This window comes from Neofelis nebulosa, chromosome 17 (genome assembly GCF_028018385.1).
Source record: "Neofelis nebulosa isolate mNeoNeb1 chromosome 17, mNeoNeb1.pri, whole genome shotgun sequence".
NCBI classification, from domain to species: Eukaryota; Metazoa; Chordata; class Mammalia; order Carnivora; family Felidae; genus Neofelis; species Neofelis nebulosa.
In genome coordinates, this window is record NC_080798.1 from 21,247,335 (window position 1) to 21,260,432 (window position 13,098).

General features: G+C 47.4%; 1 long non-coding RNA gene across 2 annotated transcripts in view; it reads left to right on the forward strand.

Moving 5' to 3' along the window:
• Positions 1 to 8,871, forward strand: part of LOC131499351 (uncharacterized) — an 85,439-nt gene extending 76,568 nt beyond the window's left edge. For both annotated transcript variants that reach the window (XR_009255818.1, XR_009255817.1), the window contains 2 exons: positions 2,008 to 2,078; positions 2,312 to 8,871. This is a non-coding gene — a long non-coding RNA (uncharacterized LOC131499351). The remainder of the gene's footprint in view (positions 1 to 2,007; positions 2,079 to 2,311) is intronic.
• The last annotated feature ends 4,227 nt before the right edge of the window (positions 8,872 to 13,098 follow it).

Here is a 13,098-nt window from a genome sequence, read left to right on the forward strand (position 1 = left end):
GGGTGTGCAAGAAATCCAAGTCCTCGCTCAAGGTCCCCAGTCTCCATGATAGGAGGATGATGTCACCATGCCACACAGGTTAGGACAGAGAGCGTTAGGAACCTCTTTGACCATCAAGCACAGTTATGTCTCAGTGATCCTTGGCAGGTTTCGGTTGAAGAAAAAAGTCATCAAAGCAAAAATGTCAAATAATAATAACAGTAACAAAAATAGTAATACCAGAAGAGAGTGCAGCACCATTGGTTAGATTCCCAGGGCACAGAGTCTGCTGATAACATCAACGACACAGTGCCAGGTTTTTTTTTTTTTTTTTTTGTTCCAGGGACAGATAAAAAAGAAAAAAAAAATCACAAACTGCCTGTCCCCTGATAACACAAACACAACTGCAAATAAACATATCAATGTCTACACACAATGCACATGTATGCAGAATCCATACTCCTGGCGATTCTTCAGTTACCAAGCAAATGTCCTTTGGAGGTTAAGACACGACGCCGTTAATTCAGTCTCGGGTTTGGGGTAAAGTTTGACCGAATAAAAAGGTGAGGCCGATGAGGTGGTGTTCGTTGGGGATTTGGGAAAGAAGAGGCTTTTTGCGGGGAGGTCATTATATCTTCATTGACCCTCACGTGGCTCCCCCAGCCCGGTGTCGGGGGCTCTCTGCCTCGCCGTGTGACATCTCCTTTCGAGATGAGCTGCCGTCACCTTGCGGAGGCCCCCTCCCTGGATGCATTTTCTAATCAGTTCACATGATTGAGCTTCCACCAAGTGATGCTTTACTTAATTCCTTTCCGCCTGTAGGGGTGTGAGGCTTGGAGGGCCTCTCGTCAAAACTTTGGAGGGCTCTGTCAGTTTGAAAAGAACATGACCTTTAAATTGTATCAGTATGTTTGCTGGTGCATAAGGGAAAGGAAAAGGTTTGTCCTGATGGAAAACCACGCCGAGACCAGGGAGTAATTCAGAGGGAACCAGCCCAGGAAGTTAATTTGTTTATACATAATTTGCTAAGTGGGGGTGAGAATAGGGTCCACGCACCTGCTGGCTACAAAGAGCCCACAGCCTGGGTCTGGGGACGGTTAGCCTGTTTAGACAATTTTTCTTCCCGTTGCTTCTCCCCTCCGAGCCACCACTATCATAGAACAGGTCAACCCATATAGTCCCGTTGCTTGTGATTGAGGGTCAGATTGTAAGAAAGAATTTTCTCCTATATGGCTGACAGCTCTGGGGCTGAATTATTAACCTTCGGCGAGATTAGCAAGGATGCTGTGTGACGAAAGTTGGAAGGAGAGGACTGGTTTTGAAAAAGTTCACTGAGAGACTGCTTTTTAGAACTCAAGGCATATATTCTGATCTTATTTATTTATTTTAAGTTTATTTATTTGTCTTTGAGGAAGAGAGAGAGAGACAGTGCATGTGCTGGGGAGGGACAGAGAGAGAGAGAGGGAGACGCAGAACCCGAAGCAGGCTCCAGGCTCCAGGCTCCGAGCTGTCAGCTCAGAGCCCGATGCAGGGTTCGAACTCACAAACCACGAGGTCATGACCTGAGCTGAAGTCGGACATTCAACCAACTGAGCCACTCAGGCGCTCCTAATCTCATTTTTTTTTTAAAGTGTTATTAGAATAAGAAGCATTCAGGAAGCCTATCTGTTTTACACACACACACACACACACACACACACACACACACACAATTGCGTGCATACTTTTGTACACTGTGTGCAGTTTTCATTGTTTATTTGTGTGATTTTCTTTTCTTTCTTCTTCTTTTTTAAGTTGCATGACTTTGAATTTAGCAAACCTTTAAGTCTGACCCTTTGTGCCAGGGTTTGCAGCTACTCTTCTCTTTCTTCCAGTTAAAATATATCGACACGTGATGCAGAAATAATCAGAGGTGACGAAAACGGGCATTGCCCGCTTTAAAGCGGTGACCAAAAAGCAACAAAGTTTGAGGCGGGAGCAGATGTATACTAATTTTAATTGTTCATTTGAAACATGTTCATCTTTCAGAATCGAGCAAGCTGCCTGCCTTGTCACTCCCGTCCTCTGAGGGGAGAGAGACGGTCCCTCGCTGGAGCCGAGTGAGTGTGCTTATGGAGATGGGGAGTCGGGAAGAAGGGCTGGGTTGCTTGGCTCTGAGGTTGGGATAGAGCCCCTTGCTTTCTTGGGGAGGGTTATGTGATTCCGGAGATTAAGAATTTTGGAGGAGAAACACAAAAAGGAGCCTCCAAAGGCACTCACATTAGGAGTAAGACGTGTGGTGGCCTCTCTCTATAAACACATTGTAACCAGACAATATGTTTGCCCTTTGCAGGGAGAGAGAGCAGCGAGCGGGTTCCTGACTCTGAGCCCCGTTTGTCCTCGTGCTGTGAAGCATAAGCATTTGTCAGGTTAGGTGAAGCCCCTGTGCCCGACCGCAAGCCACGGTGCTGTGAAGGATTGTCTGAGTCTAGGTTCCTAATGCAAAATGCAAAATGGGAATTGAAACGTACTTGATGGAATTAAAACATTAGTATTGGCTTTCAGTTCTTGCCTCCCTGGCTCCCGTAACAAATGTAGGGCATCTTAAAAATAAAAGCCAACAAACCAAGAGAAAACAGCCAGACGCCTTTGCAAGACAGAGGAGGCACAAAACCTCTCTGCGAGACTTGAGAGTTGATCTGCCCCAGTGTGAACTCTGGCAACTGTTTATTCTCTATCTTGGACATATACTTTTCATTTCTTTTAAGTAGAATGCTTTTATTTTTACTACGGGTATGGGAAGACACTGTGACATGTTGATAAATGAAATAATCCCGATTACCACGTTAAGCCACATGTCGGGAATTTTAGAAGGAAAATGCCATTAAGAAACCCAGTGTATATATGTTTATCCTCGTGTCAGCGTTTAAACATGTGTATACACCGAGTCTCTCCAAAGTGGGGTTCAGTGACTGATCTCTTTCAAGAAAGTTCATGGGGCATTTAATCAGAGTTGGCTCCTATTGTCTGTGGACTGGGTGTGGTCCCTGGCATCTGATCCTTTACCAGATAGGTTTGGTATTCATCAAAATGGCGGGACCAACATGTGTGGTTCTCCACCCCTGGAGGACGTTCAGGCTTATCTTTAATCCCGAATCTTGGAACTCTAAGTAAACTGGGACATGCATGCCTTTTAAGCCCCGGTGAATCCAGATCCAGTGCCTTAATTCTAGTTCCACGAGGCTTGAGGACGTCTATGTTTGGGTTACCACCCTGACGCTCACCAAGGGGCGAGACACTTGGGCCAAGGAAGCAGAATGCCCCAAAGGGCCCCGTCTGGGCTCCACACATTTCCATTCACTTATGCTCATGACGTTTCCAGCCATCTCAATGGGAAGCTAAGAAAGCCATGGTAAACTTCTCTAAGGGGTTTCTTTCTCCCCGCCATCTCGAAACCTGGCACTTCACACGTCTGTCTGGTGAGGAGCCACGGTTCCCCAGTCTCCATTCCTGCTAAATCTCAGTTGGTCCTTAGCCCCGGGAGAGTGCGAAGGTAAACAGGGGAGGTTCAGGAACCGGTGGGGATGCTCATCAGGCCGTAGTCGGTCCACCCAGCCCAGAGTTAGGGAAGGAAACCTCCACCACTCGTTCAGCCCCCACGTCCCGTGAGTCCTGGGCTGGCTTGGGGATGGCTTATGCTGATGTAACCCCAAGGTTTTGGACTCCCCTTCATGTCACAAGTAGGCTGCTCCTCCAAGGAGCTGAGGAACTGAGTTTCTAGATCTGCCCTTTTTAGTCCATAAGATTTCCTTGGCCTCACACACTCGTTCACTCCAGGTTCTGGACCCCCGGGTTTCTGGGATGGTGTCTCACACCCCAGCCCTCTCTCTCCTGAGTTTGTTTCCAGGGCGTTGCAGAGTGAGGCCCTTGACTTTGCCCTGCCTCTGTTCTGAAGAGCTCGGGGTAATTTCTGGCTATTTTCCCAGAGGTGTGGTGGTGCGGGCTCCCCGGTTTGGCCCCTGTGGCCGGCACACCCCGCTTTGGGTTGAGACTGAGCGGCTTGGCCCACGGAGCTCGGGACGTTGTCCTGGGGTCTGAAACTTTCCTGAGACTTGGGCCTGTCTAGGCGAGGTGAATCTATGACTCTCCAGACACGTTTTGAGTGAATTGGTTTCAGCTTTCACAAAATGCTAATGTTGATATTGTTTACGTCTGGCTGCATTGTTTTTCACTTTAAAATTACAGCTTTAGTACATTAAGCTAATTTCATAATACTGTATTAACTTAATATTCCATAAATCACACATGTCAGATCGCATTGTTACGGATGCACAAAACCCAAATTTACTACTCAAGCTCTCCAAACACATGTATTCATAATTTGCTCCAGCGAGCCCTGTGCTGCCATATAGGGTTAAGGAATTACACGTTCCAATGCCAGGCACAGATCATGCCTCTCTCTCTCTCTCTCTCTCTCTCTCTGCAATTGTTCTCCATACAAATTGAAACAATATATTTCCAGCCATTTTCGTAGTTGTAATTACTAGCAAAAATCGTAATACCGCGAACATATTTTAAACACCTGCACTTTTGGTCCAACTCATTTTTTTTTTTTCTTCTTTCTTTTAAGCTGAGTGTTTCCATTTGAATAAGGTTGAGAAAGCTCACTGGTGGTAGCAATCTCTGGGTATGTTTTCTCCTGGAGGAAGATGATGACTTTTGACTCGGAAGGGAGAGGTAGAGAGAAAATGGCAGAAGGAGTTCGGGCGGCACCCTCTCTCTCCATTCCCTTCTTTGCTCTCTCTCTTCCTCTTCCCCTTGGGGAAAGGGATTTAATTGCAGCGAGACTGGCTTTCACGCGTGCTGCCCGGCCCTCTTGCAAGGGTGCAAAGTTCTGTGCCTAAGCCTGGCTGGCTGGTTCCGGGAACAAAGGGATGCTCTCTGTGGGGGACATGGCGCTGGGCTGGGGCACAGAGGAGCCTCTGTAGGTCTTTAACCACACACTGTCTAATCGGGCTCTGACAAGCCCATTGTAAATCAAAGGTCTGGTAAGTGGGGATGCCAGAAATGTTTGATCTCCTTCCAAGCCTTGAAACAACTTGCTTATTTTTTCTGCAGTTTGGCCCCTCACTAAAATAAAACATTGAGAGATGAATGTTCTGACGGGTCATTGTGTGTCAAGCTGTCACTCTGTAATGGTTACATATTTCAGCTGGATTGAGGTGGTGCCGGTTGGGGGAGGTCTGTGAGAAAGAGAGAGGCAGAGAGATAGGGTAGGGAAGGAGACAAAGGGTAACAAGGTTTCTGCTTTCTCCTTGTGGCTGATCTTCATTTAAACCAAACACTTGTCATGTTCAGGGGAAGTTTTATAAATTTTTAATGATATTGGGTACAACTGGTGCTTTGAAATTTGCTGTACTTTAATTTTTTCTTCGTTAGCAAAGGTTCACTAATGCATTGAAGTGCTAAGAGCGTATCCTAGGGATGCCACGATAATTGTGTTGTTAATAATATTGTGGCACTAGTAATGTTCTCCTGGTAATCAAGGCATGAGATTTTTTTTTAATATATTCAGTTATTACACTGCATCTCGTACAAATCATGTCAATTACAATTGCCAGCCTGTGACAGTTAAAATAATTGTATACGTTTTCTAGAATTTTCCATTGGCTTGGCTAATCAAGCTAAAAAAAAATCAACACATTATTTGCATTAATTTTGTTTCTAGTCTATTCCCACTCCTAAATCATTTGTCCATCTACTTCAAAAGGCAGAACAGTAAGTATTTTAATAATAAATATACGCACACATTCACACCAACCTAATTTAAGAATACTTCTATAGGTCTGGCAAGACGGAATCATCCGGTAGGGATGTTTTGTGTGACTGGGTTTATGACTTTCAGTGGTGTGCGTGCATGCTGAGATTGAGTTCACATTGCATACACTTGGGATATGTGGAGTCTATGTTTATATAGACAAACCTTGTAAGAACATTCACTTTAGCATTTTCTATTTCTGTATTCAGTCCGTAGTTCTGTCTAGGTCAGGGAAATTACATGATTTCGGTCTTTCCTTTTTGGCTTCACTGAAATAGCTCAATATTCCTCTGCACCAGGAAATGATGTATGTAATGCTTTGCAGAATAGCACTGCAAATTTGCAGCTCGAACACTCGTCTTCCACTTCTATGAGCTCTGCCTCCTGACCGGCACCGAGGCTTGCTTTATTTGGAACTGAAATAGCTAAACACTCAAAAAAGTACTGAACGTGTGAGACCGGCTGCACACGGAGTCCCCTGCAGTGTCTCAGCAAATCTCCCCGGAGCCTGGCCTCTCTCTCCATCACCCAGAGTATACCACCCCCTGTCACGGGCAAGAATGGGGAGGCGTTTTGGTGACACGGAGGCATTTTTGAATGAGGACCCCGGGGTGCACGGGAGGAGGAGACGGGAGGCTGGTGGGGGCGCCCTTTGCTGCCCGGCTGCCAGCAGCCCCACCGCACACCGGGACAGGGCGAGGTGTGTGGCTGGGGACCGCTCTCAGGCAGACCCTGAAGAGTGGGTCAGCCTGGCCTGTTCCATCTGCGGAAGAAGGAGGATCAGAAAGCAAGCAGGAGCATAGTAATATCACTAGGGGCCCTCCAACAGGGAAGAATGACAGATCTTGCAAAATAATAGTGGCAGAAGGACCCGAAGAATGACAGGTGGACAGAACAGGATTATGTGAGTGGTTTTCTGACAGCTCGGCAATATTATTTGGACGATAATAAATAGGCTCCCCAATTTCCGAGGCCCTCCACACCCCCCTCGCTCTCCGTACCCTTCTAGGCCGGGTCTGTGATGTCAAGATTTTGCATGAGGGTCAGTGGCTACAGGTTGTGAGGGTCAGGGCAGCAAAATATTTTTTCCCTTTTTAATGCAATCATATTCTCTTAAACATGGCTTGAACAAATCATCTCTCAAAACGTAGAATTTATTTCTCAACTTTGCCTGGAGGTACAGCAGAGAGAACAGATTTTTTTCCTCTCTCTGGCCCTTTGAGTCCTGACCATGCAGAATGGATGGCTTTAGAACTGTACACGGACAGGAAAATCAATGCGTCATACCAGGAGGCTTCAGGGGTTAGGTTCCCATGTCCGTGTCAACAAGGCTATTGGTTTTTTTAATGCTCCAAAGTTATCACTTCCCGCCTGCAAGAGCCACCACTGTGACTTGTGTGGTCAAACCTTAACAAAAGAATTTCCCTTTGCCCACCGCTCGGTGGCATGGAATTTAATTACTGCGCAGGGAGAATTTTTCCAAGTATGACAATTGAAAACAAACAGGCAGGCCCCCAATGGCAGACGTACCCAGGGCACCTGGCTGGTAGGTTTCGGAGGGGGTCATGATCTCGTTTGAGGCCAGGACACCATGTCTGCAGCAGGCCTTAGCAATATGGCTCAAAGGCGGGGGACGCTGTGGGTCTCTGGAGACTCCTGGAGTGCAGCTTGCTGGGAAGGAGGACACCCCCTTCCACCTTCTGGGTGGATCATCCCGGTGTCTGTTGGGATTTGGGGGTGTAAGGACGGGGGGCGTCGCCTCTCTCCTGCTTTAAAGTCCGCTGTTCCAGGAAGGATGCTTCCATTTGTCAATAGAATTATGTGCCATCGGGTGGAGACCACGTTGCTTCAAAATAATGCTTGTTGTCATTAGATTTTAAACTGAGTATCCGAAAATGAGGCCTTGGTAAAACCTCTGTCAATTTAATCAGTCCGACGACGGCGTTTGGTTTACTGAGCCGGGAGGAGTCCCGGGCCCCGACCAGCAGACCCAGGATTTTTCAGATTCACCGCGTTTGCAGCCGCACCGGGTCCGGACGCCTCCTAGATGCTGGGCCGGGCAGGCCCTGTGCCCTCCGAAAATGGCCCTTTGATCTGGTTTTCGTCCTGGCCGCCCCCTCCCCCACCGCTTTTCCCTAGGCTGTCCTGTCGGCAGTGACACAGTGCTAACACCCCAGTGCTGGAGGCCACCGTGAGCATTGCTCACTTGCAGCGGGCGGATGAAAAGGCAGTGCAGATGTAATTTGTTTTCAATGGCTGTTTCAAAAGAATAATTGTGGTGACATTGCGGGATCAATATTATAGATTTTTGTTTTCAAGTACACTGTATGTGTGGTGCTAAGGGGAGGCAGGAAATACAACCCTGCAGCCTGAATACAATAAAAATGGATTGAGGTCTGCGGGTATTTGTCGGCTGCTAGCCATCATGGGTTCGGAACATCATTGGTGGGATTACCGAGTTTGTCCTTTGGGTTGGTATTTCATGGTGAATGTGTGCACATTTCCTGTACTTTTCGTCTCTTGCTTCTTTGGGGACCTGTTTCCTGAATTCGTGCAAAGTAGCTAGAGATGTGTTTCCGGAACCCCAGGCTTGGTTTCGCTTGCTACCGAGTGCAGGTGGCCGGGGCTGGCGTGTCCCCGTGTGCGGCTTCCCGGGTGAAGATCTGCGGGGGAGGCTGGACATCTCCACGAGAAAATGTCAGCTGCCAGCCCAGAGCAGATGTGGGATGATTCTGGCAGCAGTGTGTGTCTCCTCCCGCTCTTCGTATAGGCCCTTCTAGAGGACAGGCCTCCTGCCGGCGTCTGTGGGTCCCGGATGGAAGCAGGGGGTCTCTGTGACCGTGGGAGCACGTCCCCCAGCTGCCCTTCGGATTGCCGCGGGTTGCAGCTTCGTCCTTGGACGGCATGCTCTTCGGAGAAGCACTTTGCTCAGGAAGTTTATCTTATCGCTTGAAAATCCACGAACTCCGGAGGAGGTGATCGGGGCCGCCTGCGTTCAGGCGGGTTTCCTGACTTGGGGTAACTAGACAAAAATGCAGATCCCGGGGTGGAAATTATATGAACAAAGAATTAGTAATAAAGCTGAGTAAATGTAATGAGATGTGAAAGGGAGCATGGTGTGCCGTTTCCCCCCTGTCTTTTGTAATTAGCCCTTCAAAGAAAGGGAAATTCCGGCGAAATACCTTTCTCCTTGCTGGCTTCAAACTGCAAATGAACATGACTTGTTCAGAGGTGAGAGAAAGAGCGGGGTTCAGAAGGACACCCGGGATAGGACAGCTGGAACATGTGGCCCAATCGGCTCATTTGACAGATGGGGAAACTGAGACATGGGTATTCCTGGAGGTCTGGCTGGTCTTCCAGGGAGATCAGAGAGGCTGCCTATTCTGACTTCCAACCCAGAGCTTGCCAAAGCCCATGAACTTGGCTCTTCTGTGGGCTTATTTTATCTGGAGAGCGCAATGTCTTTTTTTGTCTTCTTTTTCTTTTTTTTTTTCTTTCTTTTTTAACATTGAGGATAAATATAAAATGGAGAGAGTCCCATATAAGCCCAGTTTTGCATTCTTTTGACAAATCCGAATATCTAGCCGCACCGGACCCGTATCCTGTGTGAGTCCTTGGTGCCTCCTTGGATGGGGCCGTCTCACTCTTGTCACACTCAGCCCAGTGAGCATTTGAGTTCCCTGGCCCTGTGGTGGGGCCGTCCTGCAGCGTCCGTGGGAGCTGAGACCGATCTGAAAAACGTGTCAGTTTGGCAGAGTGAAGGCCAGGGTAGTTCTGCTAAGAAAGAAGAGGCTTCCCAATATGAACTGATCAGCACACTTGGACCCCGTGTTAGCACTGTGTGTGCCTCCGTGATATTAACTGTCCGGAAGAAGTAGAAACCAAGGGTCATCTCACAGTAGGCAGATGCTTACCTTCACGCTTCCTGAGGATTTCATTCAATCAACATTTGCCCAGCCCCTTGCTTAGCGTTTAGATAAGAGGGAGCTCCTTCTCTCAAGGAGCTCACAGTCTAACAGGAAAAAAACCCAAAACCAGAAATACGTACTAACTGCTTAAGATGCAAACATAAATTCAGGTACTATTTACAGAGCGCCTGTTAGGTACTAGGCCCCAGGATTATCTGTTAAGTCACCAGGCAGGGAAACTACCTGTGCAAGACGGCCTCCAGTGAAAAAGGCTGCATTGGTCTATTGGGTTTGAATCTCGTTTAACGTGGAATTGGTGTCTTAATTTAACAGATGTTTATTGTCGGCTACGAGTTAGGTTTTGTGCTAGATGCTGGCGCTATAACGATGGGGAAAATAAACAACAGTCAGATGATGACACCAACATATGATTCAAACTAAAAAGTGTCATGAGGGAAGACCAAAGAAGATCGAGGGCTTCTTGAGATGTTTGGTTTGAAGTTTGAAGGACGCATAGAACAGAAGACCCTTCGGTGCAACGGAATCAGCACGTACAAAGACTCTGGGGCAAGAGAAAGTGTGTCATAACTCAGGAACCCAAGGAAGATCAGTGCAGCCAGAACACAGAGAGCAGAGAGGAGATGTGTATAAAGAGGAGCTACAGAAATGAGTTGGTGGGTCCCAGACCAAACAGAATTTTATGGTCCAGGATAAGACATTTGGTCTTTGTCCTCAGCAGAACAGGAAGTAAGAATAGTTTAGGCAAGTCTGTGTATATATACACATGGTAATGCAAACAGGTCTGTATTTTAAAATGAGAATTTGTCCTAAGTTGGGTTTCCCAGGAAGCATCTTCTGAGATTCGGAGGTTTGTGTGTAGAGTGTTCACTGCGGGAGTGCTCTTAGGGAACAACACCTGTGAAGGGTAAGGAGGGCAATGTTGGGCAGAGGGAAAAGTTAAACCATAATATAGTTGCAACAGAAGCCTCAGAAAATCCGCTGGAGCATTCTGGAGCTGGAATGGCTCTGTAGGAATGTCCTTATACCACTCCTCTCATCCCACCAGCCAGTCACTGGATATAAGCTGCCTGTTGGGAAAGGGTACAATCTTGGACAAAGCTTGGGGAAGTTCCAAGCAAGAAGACAGCTTCCAAAAGAGGAACCCAGCTAAGAGCTGTCGGCCACCAATACTCTCAGGAGTGGGAGCGAGTAAATCACACACAGACCATGACAGTCCACCCCTCGTGTCACGCAGATCTACCTGTTTCATAGAGTGTGTTTTATAAACAGCTCTTCCAGGATCTTTCCTGGTCTGTCTGCCAGGGGACACTTAGAAGAGAGTGGGACAAGCTCCAATCCCCACCACTGAAGCTGGTCTTTGGCCACTTCTGTCACTTATCATATCTGCCTTCTACCACCCATTATTCTTCTCCTTGGCCAGCACTCCTGTCGGTCTGAGTAACTCACCTTGTGCAATGACCATCTCTAAAGGGAATGGCCCTTCAGTCACCACACCCATTTCCAGCCACAGCTGCTGCATTCATCCATCTGTTTCCAGGGTAGGGCTCTGGTGACAAGAGATGTTCTCTGGATCAGCTGGCTGCCTGCATATCATGTAACAACAATCCTAGATCCTTCTCTCCTTCCTTGCTGATGCTTAGCATAGGAAGCCTAAATAAACAGGTGACAATTAGAGCTAAAAATGTAATGGGACTCTTGCCAAGTTCTCTGGTCAAAGGGTTCCTGATCTGGGAATCAGGACCTCTAGATACAGTGGGCTTAGAGTCACAGGGACAGCAAGCACAAATTCCTCAAATTCATGCCCCCCATTAAGAGGGACTTCCACCTTTGGTTCCTGACCCCAGGTATGCTACCTGTTGGAGAAACAGAATCGTATAATTTTCAATATTTTAGAGTGGAGATTGAATTCTGGAGAGGGGCATCCTATTCTTTTAGGATGCCACCTCCAAGCTGGTGCCTGGACTGAAACTTCAAAGGGCCATTCTATTCCTCTGTCAAGCCAGCAACTTCCTTTGAGCTGTGGTAATTGAAGTTTTAAAAAAAATGTTTATGTATTTTTGAGGGAGAGAGAGAGAGCAGGAAAGGAGCAGAGAGAGGGAGAACACAGAATCTGAAGCAGGCCCCAGACTCCAAGCTGTCAGCACAGAGCCTGACGTGGGACCCGAACCCATGAACCTTGAGATGATGACCTGAGCTGAAGTCAGGCACTTAACCAGCTGAGACCCCCAGGTGCCCCTGTGGTGTCGTAATTGAAAGGACCAGTGAATCCCATGGTCTGCTCACATTATGTGAGATCCAGTATTCATGTAAACCCTTGGATACTGGCACTAGCTGAAGCCCTGTGGACAGGAAAGGCGAACTTTTATCCAGAATATGTGTCAATTCTGGTTAAATTGAATCACTACCTCTTTCAGGGTAGACACAGTACAACGTAATCAAGTTACCCCTAAGTGGATGGTTAACTCTCTTGTGATATAATGACATGTCAAGGATTCAACATTGGTCTCTGTTGCTGGCAAGTCGGACATTTGGCAGTGGTAGTGGCTAGATTTGTCTTAGAGAAATGGGATCCCATGATATTGGGCCCATACATAATCTTTGCACGATCATGTCTCTGCTCCATTCAGAGGCTGGCTGACATCTCCTGGCTCAGTCATTCATTCTACTTGATTGCTTAGTGCTTCTTTTATGCTTCCTGGTGGGCATTATCATGCAATACGAATATCCTCACACTCTGTGCTGTCCCATAGATCCATCCGTATGTCTCTCTTCCTGATCCCTTTCTCCGTAGTCTCCCAATTGTTTTCCTCCCAGGCCTCTTGACCGACCAACCAAGCCATTCACCCCTGTCCATGATTCTATATATAGTACCAGGTCAAGCCACTTTTTCCTCATCTACAGAGTGAATTACCGGGTTCACCACCTAAATCTCAGGCTGTTGGGAAGTATTTCCCTTCCTGCTGTCTTTTTTTTTTTAATTTTTTTTTTTAATGTTTATTTTTGAGACAGACAGAGACAGAGCATGAATGGGGGAGGGGCAGAGAGAGAGGGAGACACAGAATCGGAAACAGGCTCCAGGCTCTGAGCCATCTGCCCAGAGCCTGACGCGGGGCTCGAACTCACGGACCGCGAGATCGTGACCTGAGCCGAAGTCGGACGCTTAACCGACTGAGCCACCCAGGTGCCCCCCTTCCTGCTGTCTTTTAAGGCCATCGCTAAGTGGGACTGTGGTGCACCAGTGGTATATTTGAAGCTTATATTCACATACTGATCTGAGAACTGAGCTCATACCTTTTCCTTCTCCATCAGCTGGTCATAAGGTCTCTGTGATAGCAGAGGTATCAGCTGGGGGAGACACAGGCACAAGAGTGGTGGACGGCACAGGTCTGGGAT